This window comes from Artemia sp. Qi Xiang Cuo, chromosome 18 (genome assembly GCF_049724085.1).
Source record: "Artemia sp. Qi Xiang Cuo chromosome 18, ASM4972408v1, whole genome shotgun sequence".
Lineage (NCBI taxonomy): Eukaryota > Metazoa > Arthropoda > Branchiopoda > Anostraca > Artemiidae > Artemia > Artemia sp. Qi Xiang Cuo.
Window position 1 is genome coordinate 19,245,342 of NC_142811.1, and position 22,762 is coordinate 19,268,103.

The 22,762-nt window shown below is 33.3% G+C and overlaps 1 protein-coding gene and 1 long non-coding RNA gene across 2 annotated transcripts in view; both read left to right on the forward strand.

Moving 5' to 3' along the window:
* Positions 1 to 22,762, forward strand: part of LOC148941288 (uncharacterized) — a 287,630-nt gene that overhangs the window by 147,921 nt on the left and 116,947 nt on the right. The gene's annotated exons all lie outside the window — the stretch shown is intronic.
* Positions 1,907 to 10,356, forward strand: LOC148941289 (uncharacterized). The gene is made up of 2 exons (XR_016143276.1): positions 1,907 to 2,132; positions 3,871 to 10,356. It is a non-coding gene; the product is annotated as an uncharacterized LOC148941289 (long non-coding RNA).

Here is a 22,762-nt window from a genome sequence, read left to right on the forward strand (position 1 = left end):
GTCTGTCTGTCTGTGTCTGTCTGTGTGTGTGTGTCTGTCTGTGTCTGTCTGTCTGTGTCTGTCTGTCTGTGTCTGTCTGTCTGTGTCTGTCTGTCTGTGTCTCTCAGTCTGTGAGTGTAGGAGTTTGTGTCTATTCCTGTGTCTGTCTGTCTGTGTCTTTCTGTCTGTGTCTGTCTGTCTCTGTCTGTCTGTCTGTGTCTCGCGCGCTGGGTGGCAATCTGTCTGTGTGTGTGTGGGTAGGTGTGTCTCTGTGTCTGTCTGTCTGTGTCTGTCTGTCTCGGTGTCACTGAGGGTGTGTGTCTGTCTGTGACACGCATTCTGTGTCGGTCAGTCATAGTGGGTGTTTGTGTGTGTGTCTGTCTGTTTCTGTGTGACGGTGTCTGTCTGTCTGTGTCTGTCTGTCTGTGTCTGTCTGTCTGAAACAGGGTCTCACAGAGTCTCTGCGTGTGTCTCACAGTTTCTTTGTGTGTAAGTCTGTCTGTCTGTGTCTCTCTCTTTGTTTGTGTCTTTGTCTTTGAGTGTCTTACTGTGTGTGTCTGTGTGTTAGTGTGTGTTTCTCTGTTTTTGTGTCTCTGTTTGTGTCTTTGTTTGTCTCTGTGTCTTTCTTTGTCTTTGTGTCTGTGTTTGTGTTTGTGTTTGTGTCTGTCTCTGTGTGTCTCTTTCTGTGTGTGTCTGTGTGTCTGTGTGTCTTTGTCTGTGTGTGTGTCTTTGTGTTTTTGTGTTTTTGTGTTTGTGTGTCTTTGTGTTTTTGTGTCTTTGTGTTTTTTTGTGTGTGTGTGTGTGTGTGTGTGTTTGTGTGTGTGTATGTGTGTTTGTTTCTGTGTTTGTGTCTGTCTTTGTGTCTGTCTTTGTTTCTGTCTCTGTCTCTGTGTGTGTGTCTGTGTTTGTGTGTGTTTTTTTGTGTGTTTGTTTTTCTGTGTTTGTGTCTGTGTTTGTGTCTGTGTTTGTGTCTGTGTTTGTGTCTGTGTTTGTGTTTGTGTTTGTGTCTGTGTTTGTCTGTGTGTTTGTGTGTCTTTGTGTTTGTGTGTCTGTGTTTGTGTCTGTGTCAGGCTGTGTGTGTGTGTGTCTGTGTGTGTCAGGTTCTATCACTGTCGCTGAGTGTTTGTCTCTGACTGTCACTCTCTGTCATTGAGTGTCTGTGTCTGTCTCTGTCTGTCTGTGTGTTTTTGTGTTTGTGTGTTTGTGTGTGTGTGTGTCTGTGTTTGTTTCTCTGGGTGTGTGTTTCTGTGTGTGTGTATGTCTGTCTGTGTGTGTTTGTGTCTGTGTGTGTGTGTGTCTGTTTGTGTTTGTGTGTGTGTTTCTGTGTTTGTGTCTGTTTTTTTTTCTGTGTTTGTGTATGTGTTTGTGTCTGTGTTTGTGTTTGTTTCTTTTTGTGTGTTTTTTTGTGTGTTTGTGTCTGTGTATGTGTCTGTGTTTGTGTTTGTGTATGTGTCTGTGTATGTGTCTGTGTATGTGTTTGTGTTTGTGTCTGTGTGTGTGTTTGTGTTTTTGTTTGTGTCTGTGTTTGTGTCTGTGTTTGTGTTTGTGTGTGTGTCTGTGTTTGTGTGTGTGTGTCTGTCTGTGTTTGTGTGTGTCTGTCTGTGTCTGTCTGTGTCTGTCTGTGTATGTCTGTGTCTGTCTGTGTCTGTCTGTGTGTGTCTGTGTCTGTGTGTGTCTGTATTGTTGTTTTTATTTAATAATTTTCATAAAATGATGTGCATTGAAAGAAGCTGTCTTTGAGTCATTGAGATTTTATTTAAAGAAACGCAATACAGAAAATTCTGAAAACCTGGGTATTGCTTGTTAATGATATTATTTTAAGTAAATTCACGTGGAGTATTCTCAGTTGTCCCTTGCATGATTACCCTTAGTGATTAATATATTTATTAAATTAACGTAATTTAGATTCCCGTTTTTTCTTTGCAGAGGGAAAATATTACGTGTGTGATTATAAGGGTCACTGCATTTGCGTCTTTAGTGAGGATGGGCTTTGCGTCAAGAAAATCATTTTTAATACTACAATGATTCCAAAGTCCATCGCTCTTTTCAATGGATATTTGATTGTCCTGGATGACCTTGGAAATCATATTCATGGCTGCATCTATTCAAAAGAAGGGAAACCGATCAAGTTTTTTAATTTCAAAAGCAAAAAGGTAAGTTAGTGAGAGCCTTTTATTCGGTTTCAAAACGGTTTATGTCACTTGACTCACTTTCAACTGGTTTGTGGCTCGGTTGTTATGTCTTTTTCATTATCAATGAGTGGAAAGCCTTTTGCCAACACAGTTACGCAAGCTCTTACACCATCCCAATCTATTTAAAGCCTCCCAAGGAGTTTCTGTTTCCCTTAAATCTTTCCTTACGACATCCTCCCACCATATTTGGGGACAACCTGCTTTGTCAACTTCATCAAAGACAAAGTTTGTCAACGCTTTTGGTAACTTTATGCTTGATTATGAAGTCAGGATGCCGACATCTCCATGAGACCCACTTGTAAGAACAGGGAAGCTTGTACTGGAACTTTGTGTCTATGGCTCGTGGTATCATCAGCAGAAAGAAAATTTATAAGATTGTTTCCCATATCATTGATATATTCTAAGGAAAGCATGGTTCCCAAGATGCTGCTTTGAGGAAGATCTGTTTTGTAATAGGTATAAGATATGGGAACAGATAGGGATATAGATAGTTACAGAAATTTTAAATAGATATAAATATGAATGCTGTGTGGGTATAGATATACATATATAATAGGAAATAGATATTCACTGGAACAAAAACCTGTCGGAAACTGCGCGGAGAGTGCGATTTCTTAGAAGACTAAAAAAAAATCCATGAGCTAGGAGTTTTTCACCAGGCCCTAATCCTAACCCTCCATCGAAGATTCACAAAATCAAGAGACACAAGCCTAATATCGTGCCCTTGCGCTAGGGTTTTGATTTATCCTTGATGTTGCGTTATTAAGGTAGTCTAGTGTCAAAAGTTTCTGGCCGAATCCCTACTGTTTATCAAAGGTAAATAATTATAATGTAGCCTATGTTATGTTTTGATATAATACTGGAATGTAAGCAATACATAATAAGGTGATAAATAAAAGAAACAAAAATGAACATAAGAAAATCTATATCTTAAGGTGTGAAGCAATGTAAGAAAATTAGTCCTATTTTGTGACAAAACATCGGATTAAATATGAAAGAAGTTGGGTGTTTGAACACATCTGATTTAAAATTTATAAAAGCATCAGATTTACTGCAAATATGTCGATATCGTCGAACCAATTTTGAAATTGCTTGGCAAAAAACTGGCAAGTCTTGTATAAGCCCTTTTAAGGATCTGACTTTTAATTTAAGAATGATAAAATTATTTTTAATGCTAGTTTAATACCGAAGATACATTAGCATCTTTGATACCTTATCAATATCTTCATTTATCATTTTGCTCACACTTTCATCTAAAAAAAATGGAAAAAATCAAAAATTAACTTTCTAATTAAAGAGACATCCTTATGCACTTAGGCAATGACTGATATTAGCGGCCTCCAAGTAAAGAAAAAAACGGGAATAAAAAACTAGCAAAAAAAATAAACTAATAACGAGTGTCACCAAACACCTTAAGAAGGTGTAGTTTTCCTTTGAAGATATACTTATTTTAGACTATATTTCTAATATATTCTAGGAAATTGAAGATTTTTCTTTGGGAATCAATAGATTGTTAATTTTTGATTTTTTGGACGAAGAGTGTTCTCAGTTTATTTAATGAGTTTTGCTTATTTGTTTTCACATTTCAACGGGGTAATACTGACAAAATCGCGGTTTTCCTGTGCTACCGATTGATTTTGTTCCTTTTTTTTAAATGAAGTATTATTAGTGTCTCTGAAAGTGAATTTTTATTTTTAAGGTTTACGGCATCTGTTCGGGCCTCCTCGTAAACAGTAAAGGATATTTACTGACATTGGCCTATATGGAGGAGGACTCCCTAAAAAGGGATTTGGTAATTTTCCGACCCATTTTCAAACGAGATGGAATCTGCAATTGGCCTGCAGATTATTAGCATCATCCATGTTCCTAGATGAAATCTATTCCTTGATGAGTTCCTAGATGAGATCTGAAATACCTACGAAAGTTGTTCGTTTAGTCAAGAATTTGAGGAGTGTTAGTTTTTAGCGTTTTGTGAAATATTTATTTTTAGTTCTTTTTTAAATTTGATTTGAAATATCCCATATGTAAATTACTCATCTCTGAGTATCTTGTCTCATCCCGCTTTGTGGTTTTTAGCCTTAAATGCGGTTTGTAACAGGCTTTGCAGTTATTTTTCTTTTCGTCTAATTGCTGCTTTTGACGGGGAAGTTTTGAAAGGTCCTAGTTTTATCTTTCCAACATCAAAACGCAGTGTGTAATTTTTCCTATTATTTTATTTTATTTTTTTGTGAACCAATATAGCTGCTGAGAGGTTAAACTCATTCAGTCAACAATGAAATCTCTAGTCTAGTTTTTAGCGTGAACAAAGTTGCTTACTAAAGTATCTGCTGCTAAAAATAAGGTAAATCCAAAGAATGATGATTTTCTTTTTTAGGGGAGTGGATTAAGATTTTTTTTTTCTTTTTGTAATTGAACATTAAATAAACTTTAAAAGGCAATTTGATTAATTCCGTACTCAAATAGAGCAAAGAACAATTTTAACACTCGCAGACAGAAGCAAATGCCATAAAATTACCTAACCATAACTTTTTGCGCTGTTCCCCCTGCCTTAGATAATGTTATCTGCCCTTTTTTTCTGAACTTGACAACCTGACAACCTATTGTCAAAAATCGAGTTGCCATCAACTCGAGTGTTCCACCATATTGTCACAGAGCTTTCAATCTATCTTATATTCGGCTAGTATTCTGAAATTTCTCTGTATGATTTCGAGTTTTAGTTTTGTGTTTGAAACTGAAAAATCTATTTTTAAGGCAAATTGATTAAGTCCATGGTGGAATGTAGTTAAGAATATTCTCAATGCTCATATGCTAAAGCAAACGCCATAAAATCGTCAAATTTCTTTTTTCTATTTAGAGGGTGGGTATGATCCCACCGGGGGGGGGGGGAGGTGAGAGATTACGGGCTCTCATTAAGCCATAATTAGTAATAAATGCTCCAGTTGTATTCGTTTAAAAGAATTGACAAGAACATAGAATTTACTATAGATAAATCCAAGTTAAAATAATCGCTTCATATTCACTGTTAAAGATTATTACCTACTGTTAAAGAATTCACAGTTATTCACTGTTAAAGAATATTGCTTTAATTTCATTGGTTTATATCTTTGGTGTATTTACGTAATCCAGTCACACCATTCCTCGGGTGTATGTAAAAAAAAGTCTTTAATCCTGCCTTTTTTAAAACCCGGTTATTTCATTGGTTCTTCAATGTGAAATTTAAGTCAGTTTAAAGAGTGAAAATTTAATCAGCAAACGTCATAAAATTCTCAAAAGATTTCGAAATAAATTGTAGTTATATTAAAATCAAAACATATGTTGAATATTTCAGTTGTATTTGTTTAAACGAATTAACGGAAACATACTTTTTAGTATTAGATGCAAAAAGTTTTCTGGAACATTAAACCAGAGGATATTAAAATCAAGACACAACAATGAATCATTTAGTCATATTATTTGAAATGTATTGACAAAATTATCCCTTTTTTATATAAAAACTATAAAATTATTATACTGTTATTAATAATTTGCATAATTTATAAAATATATATAGTTACAAAACTATATATATTAATAATTTATATAAAATTAATATAAAAACTATAAATTATAATGGTTTTTCTTACTGAATTAAAGTATTTGTTGAAGTATTTTCCAAATCAAAATGTTTATCAACACCAACATTTAATTTTTATTTTAATTTTTTCTGTTTTTTGTTTTTGTGGACTTGTCTATTCAACTTCATAACGGTTCGTGAACTAGTCTTTCCTGCTGTATATTTTTATGAATTTTTAGCAATTTCTAAAAGTTTCCTTTCAGTCTGTTCCCATTCTATAACAGCAAATTATTGTAATTTTCTATATAACTTAGGAACATGATACAGAAAGTGTCTATTTTTACATAATACGTTTTGATTTTGGACCTATGATCTTACCCTACAAGATTGAAAATCCTCTTGTTTTGTACAGTTAATTCTCTAGTGTGCCTCCAAAAAATTACGTGTGTTAAGATATTAAAGTAAAATCAGAAATATAGAAACAGACAAAACTTTTGGATACTATTTATTAAAATAAGATATATCAAAAGAACTATATATAATAAAGATAAAGTCATGATAAAAATATATGAATATATATATCTGCAGTCTAGCGGCTGAATTAAGTACAACTTTGAAATAACAAAAATCTAGATTTAATAGGAAAAAAATTCCAATGAAAATACAGGTAGTTAATGTCGCTTCGCCAACTTTTTTTTTCGTAATGGTAAATTTTGTGGGTATGTGTAGTAAAATTTTGAAATTCGAATCTTTATGACTTAGTTGTTGCTAAATGTGACCTTGTAAAATTGAGCACCCTCAATTATACACTGCAAAAATCATTTCCAGAATTATAACTTATTTTGGATTATTTATTTCCTAATAATAATTATTAGGCCTATATGAATTTTGATTCTTTAACGTTTGTTTATTCATCCTAGTGAGTATTGAATTTTGTGAAATACTATTGTTTGTTAAGTGACATAAAATTTCTTTGGAAAATTTTAAAAAATACTTTTATTTTTCTGAAAAATGCTCTTTTTTGGATCTCTCAGGAACAAAAATTTTTCAATAATAAGGATTTTTAAGTCATTATCTCTAAATAACTTATGATATTTAGAAATGTCGAAAGTTATGATAATCTCCCGGCTAAGAAGAAAGTAATTTATAAGTATTGATAAAACTAATTTATTGTAAAATTTCAATGTAAATGTAAATAATCATAATACAATGTATAAAAAATATCATTCTGTATATTAATTTCAGGGTCCATCCTAGTTGCCTTTTGTGAGGAAAAACTCAGTCTTAGAAAATTATTGAGTTAAAAGTATCCATCTGTGAAATTTCCACTGCTCACTTGTTATGTTTTTGCATAGTGTTGCGGATTATTATTCCTATATATTTTTTTTTTTGCAAAATATATGTGTATGATACTCAAAGTAAACGAAAGTAACAATTACTCTTGCTGTAAACAGAACTTGTCTATGAATCTTCAGGAAACAAAGTGCTAAATTTGATCTATAACCTTTATATTGAGCAGTTTCTCAGACATAATCGGGTCACCAATTGACGAAAATGTGGGGTGGGGGAAGAATTTTTATTTTTTTCAAATGAAGGTAAAAGCATAAAATAATTTTCCAAGCTATAGAGAGGGAGGGAATAAAGAGGACAACTGCCCCTCCAATTGTTGCCCCTGTGCCATATAAGCAAGGTTTTGTTTCCTTGAGGCCACAACATATACAAATTAAAGGAAATGTCGCGAAAATTTCGAGACTTCGGAGGCACGAATCTCGTATTTGATGTGCATTTTTTTTCTATGAATATTTTACTTATTATTCGTTTAGTTGGTTTTTTAAGCTAAAATAGGGATATACTGAAGGTCCGAAATTTTAATCAGTACATTATTATTATTTTTTTGTCATTTTTATGTGATATTTTGCGCACTGTCACCTTGCTTTTTAGATATTCCCACTTTTATGCTCGAAAACAATCATACCAAATTTCAAGACTTGCCTAATGAAAAGACTGGTGACTTTTTTGTGATCAATTTTTTTTCCTCTTTTATAATCACTTTTTTGGCTTTTAGTCATTAAGTCAAAATTATTTGTTCAATGATTGATGCAATTTGTTTGTTTTTTTTTTTTTCACTATACTATAAATTGTAATTATCGAACAGAAACACATGGTATATTGATATTCGAAGAGGAAATCTTTTTTACTATGTATACAATATTACAGTGATTTCATCGTTGTGCCTTATTGTTGTGTCTTACTGTTGTGTCTTATTGAAAAGTTGTGTCTTTTATAAGACATCGTTGTGTCTTTCAATAAGACATTCGTTGTGTCTTTTATAAGACATCGATGTGTCTTTCGTTCTTTTATAAGACAAAAGTTGTGTCTTTCGTTCTTTTAAAAGACAAAAGTTGTGTCTTTCAATAAGACATCGTTGTGTCTTATTGAAAAGGTTTTATTGACAATTTTCTAACTTTAGTTTTATATAATTCAGTATGTTGGTCTTTATAATAGGTATTGAAAACAATTTTAACGTTGTAATGTTGATTAAATTTATTAGTCGAAACTATTTCTTTTGGGCCATTAACTTTGTTTATATATCTTTGTAGTTCGCACTGTACAGTCGCGCAAAAAATGGTGCATCGTGTTGGAGGAGGTGGGGGCCCACCTAAATATTTATTATATTTAGAACCCTCAGGTTCCAAAAACCAGAAGTGCTGGCAATGTTCAAAATTTCTTCTTAATTTTCTTTAATTTTTTCACAGTGTATTACTTTTATGATTGATTCCCCCTTCCCTCCCCTTGTAAAAACAGAAAAATCACATTCGCCAATATATATGTCTATTCAAAAACACAAAAAAGAAAAAAATACAGAGAAAAAAAAATATTCATACTTATAAATTGAACAAAAACTTTGAAATTATAACTTCCTTACCTCTAAAGCTCTAAAGCAGAGGTTTTCAAACTTTTTCTCATAGACTACTATAAAAATTTTACCGGTTCTGTGGGACCCCCTTCTGCTACATTTTTACCATATTTCCAAAACTAGAAAAAAGTGAAGATCCTATAATACGGATATGCTGATATTTAGTCTGTAAAATCTTCTTTCATTTTGATTTCCTAAAGATATAAAAGTGAAGAAATTTAAAAGAATTTATTCAGTAAAAATGAAATTGTCACTTTTTAATAGTCAAAAGTGATTGGAAAGGAAAATTAATTAAACTTGCAAACTACATTGTCATAACACGAGTTTAAAGTACTTTTTGCTCTTGCATTTTGAAACCATGTTAACTTTATGCTTTACTTCCTATTTTTCGACATTTTTTAATCATTTGCCATGAATGTTACACATAGAGAAGAGCGAAGACAAGAAGTCTATTGCTGCAAGATTTCTGCAAGAAGTTTAATAAACTGAGAAAGGCCTAGATAGTATCGGTGGTGTTGCCAGCAAGCGTTTGTGTTATTCTAAATCATTGAGTGCTTCGTTTCATTCTGAGGTTGAGACGTTTATTTGGGATTATAGGTTTCCATACCTTTTTTTTCTTTGGAATTATCCATAGGAGTTGCCAGAAACATGTATTGGCGCCAAAAAATGTGAATAATCTTGTCACGTACCCAATTCAGCTGGGGAAAATAGTTTTCATTTGGGTTGTACATAGAGAAAGAATTGTAACACAAAATATACAGATTTTGAAGATCCGACGACACAAGGGCCTCTTAGGTTGTTTGTTGTTTGAATGATAAAAAAAAACGTAAAATCCACGCCTAAAAGTCATGAAGAATAGAACTCGCCCTAACAAAACCGTGTTTCAAAATGAACATTTTAGATAAAGCTTAATATACTATTAACACCAAAGTTTGCGTTTTTGTGTGGGGTCAATGTCCCCAAAAATTAGTATTTAAATGCCTGAGAGTCTTTCTAGACATTTCTAACCCGCTGTTTTTTTTAATGTCGGGATAAAGTTTCAGCGAGATGTGCTTGACGCTCAAAATAATGATTTTTGCTTGGTTAGTACAAGTTTTTTTTTTTTTACCTGAGATCTATAGTTTTTCATTTATCAGTCAGCCACTGCAGTGACAAAATAAATTAATATATTATTCTGTCGATATCAGTAATAAATAATCTGATTCTTCTTTTCAGCTCCAGCAATTAAAAAAAAAATACGGGACAACTTTGCCTTATTGAAATTTGTAACAGAATCGTTAAAATTAAAAAGAATGATTTTTCTTCAATTACCATCCCCCTTTTTTGCATATAGGTTTTTTTTTCGTATATACCTTTTGGTATTTTCTAGTTCACTACAAAACTTATGATTACAAAAAAAAGTTAATGCAAAGAATAGAATACTTACGATTATTTTTGCAAAAAATGGATGTTGCCATCTTGATGAGCTTAGCTAATTATTCAGAGAATACAAGAACAGGCAGGGCACTCCATTTATGTATGTACAACAGGGAGTAATCCCAATCATTCTATACCTTACCAGGACCAGCTAACCGTATTCGAAGATAGCCACTGTCGCATCTTTACTACTTATTTACTACTACTACTTTTTCACGTCTTTCAAGTCAGGATTTCAAGTCTGGCTTTATTAGATAAACATAATCTTCGCTATAAGTTGTAACCTAAGTTTAAATTATTTTTGTTTAGTGCTGTCTTTCCTGAAAATAAAGAACACATATAGCTTAAAATTTGCTTACTTTTTTTCTTTTTGGTTTTGTTCGTGTAGAAAGATAAAGGATATTTTATCTTCTGTAGGTTTTTAAAGTCTTTAGTAAGACACTATTTTCATTTTGACATTGCTTCATTCATTTTAACAAAATGCTATTAATCTCTCTCTCACGATTGTGAAAAATATTCCAGAGGCATTGTACATTTATTTCCCTCTCATTACTTTTTTCCAAGGCTAACCTTTAATTTCAAAGTATGTGTTTGTATAATCGTAATCTTATTCATGTTTCGTATATTGATTTCTGCGCTTCGTTTGGGACCCTGTACTATCCCCCCCCTATCTTTCACTTGGGAATATCAGTTTAAAGAGGTTTTCTTGTAGAAAATGTTAGAAAAATGAATCCTTAACGTCTTGCAACAAGTCTTCTCTTATATGTATGCTAAATCATTTCAACTGATATATTAACAATATTTGATAGCAGCTGAAGAAGCACAGGAGATTCTATCATTTTCTCCTTGAGACTTGCCTAGTGTTGGATCTTCTTTATGCTAAACTATTGATAGCTACAGATCGATAGCTATCGATAGCTGCGGATATAAACAAAAGAAAAGTTATTGGAAGTGACACCTTATTTTGTTTTTATGACAGCTTGTTTAGATATGCTGTACATTTCTAATACCGATGGGATTAGAAAAGATCCCTAATTGTGACATAACAATGTTTTTTTCCCCTCAAAAGTGAAAGCTTGTGCAAAACCGAGAGTCTCTGAAGGTTCTATAACCTCTATTCTCGGTTCTTTTCATGTTCAGTTTTAGAGCTTATCGAAATTTTACTTGTTTCTTCTGCTTCATAACCATGGTCATTTTCACAGTTGTAAACCACCTATGTTTTTTTTAGAATTACTTTTGCAGTTAGATGGCATTAAAAGTGGAAATCTTGGATTTTAATTTTGATTCAACATATTTAATATCTTAATTCAAGGTTTTTGGGGGCTTGTAATCTCTTAATCATAGTAGAGAAACAAGTTTTTCAACTTAATTACGATATTAACTATAAGACGATGAATATAGATTTTTCTAAAAATTAGGGGGACTGGCACCCCCTCAAACACATAGCCTTTATGCTTAAGTCTGGTTTGGACTTTCCTGGAACACTTTTAGAGTGCAACGAATATAATTAATGAGTAATTGAAAGTTTGTTATTTACCGAAGATTTTTACGAATTAAAAACATTTAAGGAAATGCCAATAATTAAACCCTATTATTCTTGAAACATTATAATTAAAAAAAAAAATAATCCTAAGATTTACAGTACATTTCTGTTCTAATATATATATGTTCTAAATAATTTCTAAATAATATGTTCTAAATAAGGGACCTCTTATTGCGGGACATATGCCGGAAGTGGGATATATCGTGATATCCCGCTTCAATAGTATTTACAATTTTGGTGAGATTAATCTTCCACGTGGTTTCACGATGTATCAAGTCGAAGGCCTTTAGATAGCATATAAATACTATAAATAGTTAAAGTTGCCATTCATTAGATACTTTGACTAGGACTCTCAGGCTAAATATCGAGTAGCAACACGACATATTCTGACAAATCTGCGTTGCTCATCTCTTATATTTTTTTCCATTTTACTCTGAATTCTGTTGAGAATAATTTGACATTTTGTCTGTCAATATTCTATAGCATTGTCCCCCCCTCCTCCCTTTCTCAGTTTTTCCAGGGTTTAGGGGGGGGGGGGTAAAGCTGCAAAAGATAAATAAAATCCTAGAAAAATTTATTCTTGATCCCTGCAATACATAGTTTTCACACAATTGGTCTTCGAGGGAAGGGGCGGGGGGCTGTAAACTTACTAATTTCCTTTGCCAAATTTATAAACTGGCTATAACATTCTTTTTTTCTATTTATGAAAACTCAAAACTAGTAGTGAAGCGATGAATCAGAATTAAAAATTGTGATAATCGCGGTTTTTCAAAGGATCAGCAATCTTGTAAATTTCTGTTATTCTTGAAATGACTCCGCTGTGTTTTTAAGCTTTTTGCAAAAAGAAATGGAACAAAAACGCCCCATTTTTCTTTCAAATTAAGCCATTCAGGAATTAAGCAATGTTGTGTCCTATCTCCATTTATACATATTATTTTGGTGGAGTCTGTCCCAAGGAACTCGGTAAAGGCCGCTAGAGAGCATGAAATCAAATGGGAAGGTAAAGGTATTGGAGACTATGGGAAGGTATTCGTGTGCCTAGCAAGGTTGTCCTTAAAGCCTGACTTGAATTGACTTTTGTAAATTTTGTTCAGGTGTGTCTAATGCAACTAGAAGTTCCTCAAAATTTTATTTGTGCTGCAATGATGTCAGGCAGTCATTCCGATCTGTAAAATATTATCTTTTTAATGAGACTTCTAATGCCATCTACTCTAGTAGACTAATGTTAAAATGTTCTGATATCCGTTTAAAAAGGTTGGTTTTAATGCAGTTCGTGGTTAAGAAAATGACAGCATTATCTAACATTCTCAAGGGGAAACTTTGATGTCGATAAATTATGTTTACGAGCTTTGTAAGAAAAAGTATCTTCTAGAAGAGATGATAATGGCACAGTTGGGATATGTCGAGAAAAAGAAATCGAACCCTTTATAGAAAAGTTACTGCTTATGAAAAATCCTGCATAAAATTTTTTATTTTGAAGAAGAAATGAAGTTTGACGTGAAGGAATTTTCTGCATAACATTGAATAATTTTGAAAAAAAGGCAACAGTCTATTGTTTATCAAGTCAAAGAAAAAAGTCAGAACTGAGGGAGCTATTCTTTTGTATTCCTGAATCCAACTTGTGTGTTTTGAGTTACATTCCTCATGAGCTTTTTGAAAAGAATCGTAAATATCCTCACAAGAGTATAAATGCTTTGAAGCGTTCAATATCTTTGATGAAAATAGACTAGAGAAAACTAACTTCAAGTTTTAGTGTAGCTGTCTGATTCGTCATGACAGCATCCATTGAGGCTGGCTTATCAAAAATAGAAGCATTCAAACATACAAGTCCGTTAAGTTCCTGCTTTCTTGAAATAAAATTATGCTCACTGTTATGTTCAAGTGTATTTGTAAATTAAATGTTTTAACTGCGGTTTAAGCAATCATTGAAGACAATGCTGGAGTATATTAAAATAGAAAATTGGAGAAGAATATTAAAACAGACAGTTGGAGAAGAGAAAATATTTTAACTCTCCTGGAGCTATTTTCCTCCTGATTAACTTTACGTTTGGTACGCAGAGCTATGTAGATTGTTGCATCAGATTATGTGTTTATGTTGGCTATTTGACCTGTGGAATGAAATTATATTATATTATTCAGCCTCGTATATTATGAATGTACTACATGGAAGACGAATCATCAGCAATAATATAGTTTTTTGGGGGCTTTGGAACTGAAACTCTGTTGGCTAATTCCGTATATTCTATACAGAACTATATTATTAAGCATTGGCAATGTTTGTCCTGAGTTGTGTGGTTTATCTAGTGAAAGAACGGTAAGGTTTGATCCTATCGTTCAAAGACTCTTATACGATTTCAGCCACTCCATCAACTCCAGGGACGTTTAATGGGATTTTCTTTACAAAGGTAATTATTAACATTTATTATGGTCAGGAACAACATTAGGGTTTCCAAGGGAAAAAGCCCTCCCCTTGTGGATCCCTCAGAATCAATTCCCATTGTTTGGATGTAAGGACGTTTTAGAGAATCTTTTAGCCTTGAATCATCAAATTTTAAAAGAAGGGCAAGGAAAGACTTCATTTTTGTGGATGTTCAAATCTATTATTCTTTCTAGTTTTATTTTGGTTTTACTTTTTTAAATATGCTCCTCATTTTTATTCGATCAGTCTTGTTTGTTTGAGATAAATCGATAATTTTTCACACAGCTTCTATCTTTAAAGCTTTGAAATAAGTTGGGGATTCAGTCAGTAAGTTTGTAAATCGGTGTCTATATGAAAATATAGTTAGACTCATCTGCCCATGGCACGTTCCTGGTGAAACATCTACGTCCAAGCCGCTTCTTTTCAGCAGACAGCGCAGTGCTTGGCTGAAGCGATTTTCAACCAAACGTCCATCTGTATATCCCCATGATTCTGTCTTGGCTTGTAAGTTAGGTGAATGAGGAGGCTTCTTTGTTTCATGATAGTAATTAAAAAAAACTTTCTGAACAAAAAGTTTATCAAAGAAAAGTAAACGCCATTTTAAACTTAAGCTCAGCAGATACAAATATCTGTTAAAATTCAAACTAAAAACGACCAGAAATTACTATTATAAAATAAATGAAACCCAAAACGAACAGAAATTAGATTAACACCCATAGGAAAAAACATACAAAAAGTAATAATATAAATGAATAAATAGATCTTAAAGCGAGTAATGCTTAGATTGAATATGAAAATTAAGCTTAAAAAGAAAAAAAATATTTTTCTGTTGAAGTACAAATGCAACTTAAAACGAATAGAAATTAAATAAACAATCAATGCAAACAAACATACAATAGATATCAATGTAAATGAATAAATAAATCTTAAAACGAGGGAAACTTAAATTTAATATACAAATAAAGCTTTAAACAAAAAAAAATTACTACAAACAAGATTTTGTGTATCACCTCCTTCTTTCACTGTAAAAGTCTAAAACATACTGCGTCATTGGTGCTTTACTGAAAACTATATGCGTCTTGAACAGTCTTGGAAAGTATAAACAATATCAAATTGAATATTTGATATATAATTATATTAGTGTTGAAAGATCCAACAGTTCAAGAATTTACTTCACTCTAATTTTATTTTTATTTTCAATCTTGTAAGAACTGGAAAAGAAAAGATTTGCCATATAATTAGTTTTTAGTGAAGCGCCAACGACCCAGTAGCCTTTTGGTTTTTATTTACAGTTAAGGAAGGGGGCAGTATCCCAACTCTTGTTTGTAGTGAAACTATATTCGTCTTGAACAACTTTTGAAAGAACTAATAAATTAAACTCAATATTTGATGTATGATGATATTAATTGCTGAAAGCTCATTAGTTCAAAATTTTAATATAATTTTAATGTTTTTTTTTCAATATTAAGTACAAAAGAAAATATTTATAATAAAATTGGTTAGCAGTAAAGTATATCAGGGTATATATAGTTCTTATGGAAGGGATGCTCGTATAAACTTCAAAGAGGGCTCATTTGATTGGAAATTGAAAGTTCTTGTTCACTTTTTAAGAATCAAAAGAGATTATAGGGCACCTAGCCTCCCCCTTCCACGCCCTTTTTTTCTCAAACCCATGTAATAAGAACTTTGAGATAGCCATTTTTAAAAAAATAGTTCAAAGACCTTATAACGAAAAATCCAGGGTCATGACAGCCCACCATAGCCTGAAGGCAGGCTTAGTAAGTTATGCCCTAGGGTAATATAAGGTTCTTATGGAAGAGATGCTCGTAAAAACTTCAGAGAGTGCGAATTTGATTGGCAATTTAAAGTCCTAGTTCAGTTTTTGAGAGTCAAAAGAGACTGGAGGGCAATTACCCCCCCCCTCCCCCCACACACACACACCTCTTTTTCTTGAATGCATAAAAAAAAGAGATAGCCATTAAGTAAAAAAAATTTCAAAAGTCAGATAAAAAAAACTCAGGTGTCAACACAACCCCCAGGTCCCGGGGACAGGCGTTGTAAGTTATGTCTTGGGGCATATATAGTTCTTATGAAAGAGATACTCGTATAAACTTTAGAGAGGTCTCATTTTATTGTAAGTTGCATCAATTACTTCACAAGTATCAATTGCAAAGGCCCATATGAATCTACAAATAAATCACTATGCCCTGCATATAAGAAAAGAGCTCTAACACTCCAAATATCAACAGAGAAGGCCATCCCATACCCCTTTGCAGCAATGGAAGCAAATGCTGCCCAACAATACCAAATAAAGCCTGTAATGAAACCAACCAATACCCCCAAGTAAAACGCCCCCAATGCATCAAGCACCCCATGTAAAACACCATCTTCTAAGCCCACTAGCTCACATCCCTATAAGAAGGAATCACCAAGTCAACAAGCCTCCTTGTCCAGTGAGATGAGGTCAGCCTGGCCCCCCCCTCCCAAGAAAAAACATACCAGAAATACAACCAGGAATTAATCCCTTCACCAAAAAATAGGATTAACAACAAAAATGCAATCCCCAAATATATGCTTATTCATTTTAAACTGTAATGCAGTTCAGGCCATGAACATAAATCAACTACAAAAAACATAAATCATTGCAGCATTGGCAAAAATCTACATCCCTGATGATATGCTCATTCAAGCAAAAAAAGATCTTGCTTTACTTTTAACAAAGCTGAACATTGATACACAGTCATATGAAGAATAAATCAACAACACAACATATATCAATACTCCAATGGACTGTAAGATCACTCACAGAAAATAAGCTAAATGAACTAATATCTTTTATGAATAACAATTCCATTAATATTGCTTGCCTCCAGGGAACTCATTTAATACAAAATCAACAAATTAAGTCTCTGGGATATAATATCCTCAGAAAGGATAGATTTTCAGAGAGAAAAGGAGGTGGGGTAGCTTTATTAGTTAAAAATAATATAGAATTTTGTGGTATCAATTTTCCAGATTTTGCAAATGATGTTGATGCAATTGGTATCAGTGTTGGGCTGAATAATTTAAAAACCTACATAATAAGCTTTTATAGCCCTAATGACCAAACTACAGATGCCATGGATTTCTTTAATTATATAAATAATTCTAATATGTTAAAAATATCATTATTTGTGGAGATTTCAATGCCCACAGCCTTTTGTGGGGGAATAAACCAGCAAATAAAGCTGGTAAATTCATTGAGCATATGACTTCAAATAATAATGAATTAACTGTTGCTACCCCTCCAGACCTGAATACATATTTCAACCCCAAAAGTGGCAGACTCCACAATTGACCTAAAATTGTGTCATTAAATTTTTTGAATAAAATTTACATAAATAAAATTGATAGTCTATGTACTGATCACTTTGCTATAGTTTGCTCCCTAAATGAACCTGCTGAAACTCTATCTGATACCTCCAAATATATCAACACTAAAGCAAATTGGTCTATGTTCCAAAATAAGCTAAATGATGAAATTACAAGTTTCACCCAAAATTCATGCATTCCAAAAACAACAGTTGACACACATGCTGAAGCCTTGACATCTTTACTAATAAATACAGCTAATCATGCTATCCCCAGGACAACACCTAAGAAAACATTCCCTAAACAAATTCCTATAGGATGGTGGACAAATGAGTGCCTAAATACATGAAGAATAAAAAAGGCAGCTAGGACAGATTTCATAAAAAAAAACATCACCTACTACATATTTAAAAAAATTACAAGCAGAATCTAATCTAAAAAGGACTATAATAGATGCTAAATATAAATACTGGAATAACTTTGCAAATAATCTCTCCAGAGAAACACATGAGCCAATTATACATAAAGTCATAAGCCACAGCTGTGGGAAAAAGACTTCCCCCAATCCACTCCTGTATGAGCTTATACATAATAATACCCACTATGACAATGATAATGAAAAAGCTAACCTATATTCAACTCTTTTTGTTAATAAGCTAACATCAAATAATCAAAGGAAACTGTCCCCAATTCCTATGAACCCAAGTTACCAACCACGCCCAGGATCGGAGTACATAACTAATCTATTTTCAATCCAGGAAATGAATTATGCAATACATCATATTAGGACCAGAACTAGTAGCAGCTATGACAATATACACCAACATGGATAAAGAATCTCACCCCTTCATACAAACTAGAACTGCTAAATTGTTATAATCATGCTTGGTCATCTTAAATGTTCCACAATATATGGAAATGTTCATTCCTCCTACCAAACCTAAAGAAAAATAAACCCAATGATAGCCTAGAGTCCTATAGGCCCATAATGGTTATTCCTGTGAGTGGGAAAATAATGGAGAAAATAATCAATTAGATACTCCTCTTCTTTGTTTAAAAAAATAATATGATCCCTCACACTCAAACTGGATCCAGGAAACACCACTCCTTAACAGATGCTTTCATTTTGCTAACAAATGCAATAAATAAATCTCAAAAAATAATGTCCTAGTTGCAGCTTTCCTAGATTTTGAAAGGGCATATGACAATGTGAACCACCAAATCCTTTTAAACAAACTTGTAAACCTTGGAGTACCCCCTAAGCTAGTATCCTTTATTAATTCCTTCACAGAAATGAAAAACATTGTTATTTGTGTTAATTCAGCTTTTTCACCCCAAAAAACAATAGACAATAGTCTACCTCAAAGAACAGTTCTCAGATATTTTCCATTTGCTTTGTATCTGTGGAATATGAACATAACCAACGCAGCTCTACAATATTCCGATGATCTAGTGCTATGGTCATATCTGCAATGTCAAATCAGTCAAATCTGCAAAAGTCACTTTTCCAGTTTGAAAAATTCTCTCAACATTCAGATTTACCCATTGCACCTACCAAGTCAAAAATAATCCAATTTCACCGGAAGTGAAACCATGTTAATGCAAAACTAACTCTAAATAAAACAACTATTCCAGAAGATAATCATATTAATTACCTAGGTCTCATGCTTGAACAAAAACTTAATTTCCACCTCCATATTTCAAACACAATAAAAAAATGCTATAGAAAAACAATGTTACTAAACAGACTTGTTTCCACACCCTTGGAATATAAGGAGAAAACCTTACTCCAGCTTTATAAATCACATACAAGACCCCATATTGATCATGGGCTCATCGTCTATTGTGGATGTGCAAGGACCGAGATACAAAAATTGAAACAATACAAAATGATATAATACGTGTCATATTTTGTCTTAGGAAACCCACAAGCATCAAGTTTCTGTTTATGGAGAGTGGATTAACAACAATAAGGGAGAGACGTAGCTTTCTCTTGACAAAACATCTTACAAAAATTTAATCAAATAGCTCACACACACTACATAATTGGTTAAGAAATCCAGCCATGTATAGAGGCATTGCAGATGAGTATGCCAATATTCAGAAAAAGTTCCCCATACCAGAAAAGTCTATTGCACCCACTTTGCCCCGATCCCCCCCATGGAATTGCTCAAGTCCCATAATAAATAATGACTTCTCAAAGCGGAATAAAGATTTAACCCCTATTGCTTTTGTCCAGAAAAAAATTGCAGAACTTAATACAATTACCTATAAAAATCACTTCCAAATATTTGTTGATGGGTCAAAAATGAATGAGAAGGTTGCAAGTGGTGTTTTCCTTCCTCACCTGAAAACTACAATGGGCGAGAGATTATATAATAATTTATCTATAATGTCTGCTGAGTTAAATGCCATAATCATGGCATTAGAACACCTTAAGGAAAACCAACCTTTGATTGCAAAATCAAATAATATTATCATATATTCCGACTCTCTATCAAGCCTTGAGTTGCTGGCCTCAGCTCCTCAATATAAGTTGGACATTGACACTTATCATTGTCTCAGTATTATAGATAATCTTGCTTCAAGTGGCATAAAAACTTATTTTTAGTACATTCCTAGCCACTCTGGCATAAGTGGTAATCATCAGGTTGATGAAATAGCAAAAAATGCTATAAATATTGACCAGCCAAGTGGGAGACCAATCCCAATTAGAGATATTTACCGATGGAGGCTATCAGATATTAATTTTAATAAGATTAATCCTATCCTTTCCCCCTTTCCCAATAAGTATCTTTCTAAAATTTATCATAGAATTCGTTCTGGAACAAATGGACTAAATTTCCTTGCATACTCATATAAGTTATCTAACTCAAGTGGTTCAATTCCCATGTCCCCTCTTTGCAGGCATTGTAATATGAATAATGAAACAATTGACCATTGCCTATTTGAATGTAATATGCTGACGTCTGCACAACATACCTTGCTTTGTAAAGTGTTAAAATGCTTCAAACACCACAAAATCTCACTATCAGCCAAGAGTCTAGCCAACTATACCTGCACACAGAGCACAGAAATCGATATCTATCATCTTATATTTGAACTACTTGAGTCAGATGATCTACTGAAAGATATCTGATAATATCTAATAAATAAGATACAACCAAGACAGTAGCTCTGTAGCCCACAGAGTGAAGCAAAAAGAAGAGGGTTAAATAGTACCACCTGAATAGCCCGCCTGCTGTGAATTAGAAGAAGAAGAAGAATGTGCAACAAGGACGTATCCTGGATATTTTTTCGGGGGGGGGGGTGTATTTCAGGGAAGTGGGCTAAATATGAAAAAAAAGCAAAGAAAAGGTACATGACACACAATTAAAACTTTTAAATGATTGTAAATATTTTAGCATAGCAAACTTATGGGGCATGCCTCTCCCGCCGTATGCCACTGTGCTAGTTTAGACCCCCATGTAGGAATCCTCTGAACACCCTTTGAGCAATGTTCATTTGTATTCCTGTGATTATCAGCGACAAGGTCCTTACAGTGTGAGCAAAATAGTCAATTACCAAATTTCAATAGGAAAACTTTAGAAACGAATGCTGAGTAACTCAATTTTCCTTTTATTTACTTAGTACGAATTAGAAAGTTGATAATATTTTTTGTTCTGTTTTTATCTCCAGTGGTAAATTGCAAACACTGCAAGAAAATATATTTGAATAGACTGTTGTAATTCGAACTTCTACGGAAGAGGACTTGAAAAGCATGTAATTAATTTAAGAGATTATTTATGGATAGACGCGCACTTGTCGCTTCTGGTTTTGCCTTGAATTTTGGCAACGAATCTGGACGCCTTTTAAAAACGCAGCTTGTTCAAGAGCTCCTTTTTGGACTTCAGTGTAAATCAGGGTTGCCAACTTGCACAGTTTTCGTGTGAAATGCACTTTTTTTTCATTGCACCCTTTCACACCATGGACCGGATTTGCACTCTTTTTGTCCATTATTTGCTCTTTGCACTTTTTTTTGCACACTTTTATGAAATGATGATAGAAAAAGTATTAAGCCAAATTAAACTATACAAGTGCAAAAGATAGAACAGCTAGCCGGTATGATATCTGTTATCTATGCCTGGGCCGTCCCCCTAGCGTCTTTCTCGTTTTTTCGGCCATTTACCAAGAAGTAGCTCAAAGTACAGATAACCAGTGAAACATGGTAAATTCAAATCAAGTTTTATAGAAGGAAGTTGAAAGCTGTTGGGCACAACTGCTCTTAATGGAAATGGAAAAGTGAGTATGAAACATGAAGTAGGGGCGATGTAGAAGCAACGACCAAAATGAACCTACTAAGGCCTTATCTTAAACTTATAAAATTCTGCAAAGACTTTAGGCCTCTGCACAATTTAAAAGCGTGAATGACCCATATCTTCTTGTGATATCCATTTTTTTCTGAATTAAACACCTTACCAGACAGGGGTCCAAGAATTTTCTTTGGATGGGACTCATACTATCGAAATGATATAAAAAATGGGCAAATATTGAGCAGTTCATATTTTTAACATATGAATAAAGTGAACCTACCACTTGTTGCTCTTTCTTATGGTCTTTTCGAATATTATAATCGTTTTTGGCGCGAATTCACTTCACCCCACCCAAATATCCCAATTCAGGGTAGGGTAAAAGACCAGTATCCGGATGAGCAAAATTACGTAAAACTAAAACCCTCACAATTTGTTACCAAAGAGGAATTGAGAAGAATTGTATATATTAATGAATAGCTAAGAATCTAAGCTATGCATTGATATAGTTATTACTAAAATTATGCTAGATTAAACGCTTGAAATTATTGGGGTAAAATTCTACTTTAGTTACTTTTGGCTATCTTGGAAAGGGGTTGGGTTAGGAAAATGAAACTTTCAGGGATGGATCTACATGCTAAGGTATGTCACGGGAAGGTACTTTGTAGTACCTACCTCCACTCCTCCCCCCTCTATATAATGGTAAATTACTGCACATTAATAGTTGTTTTAGCTCACATTTCATCCTATATTATTATCATAATTATAAATCAATACTTACCTTACCGAACTTCAGCTTTTAAACTTGTTCATTAAAATATATTCCAAAATCCTATTTTCCTTTAACATTCATCTCTTTAAACTTATTTACTATATAGCTGACCTGCTTATGAAACCCGTTTGTGATGTCAGAACTTTGTTATCATAACCGCTTTAAGGGTATGTTGATAAGCAAGCCATTTAAACTATTAGTTAGGGAAAGGATTTGACAAGAGATAAGACCAGTAAAAAAATCCAAATTGTTTTTAGAGGACAAATTATGTTATGAGAAGATGTTTTTATTTTTATAGGTCCATGTGCTCATAAAGTTTGTTGAGTTTATT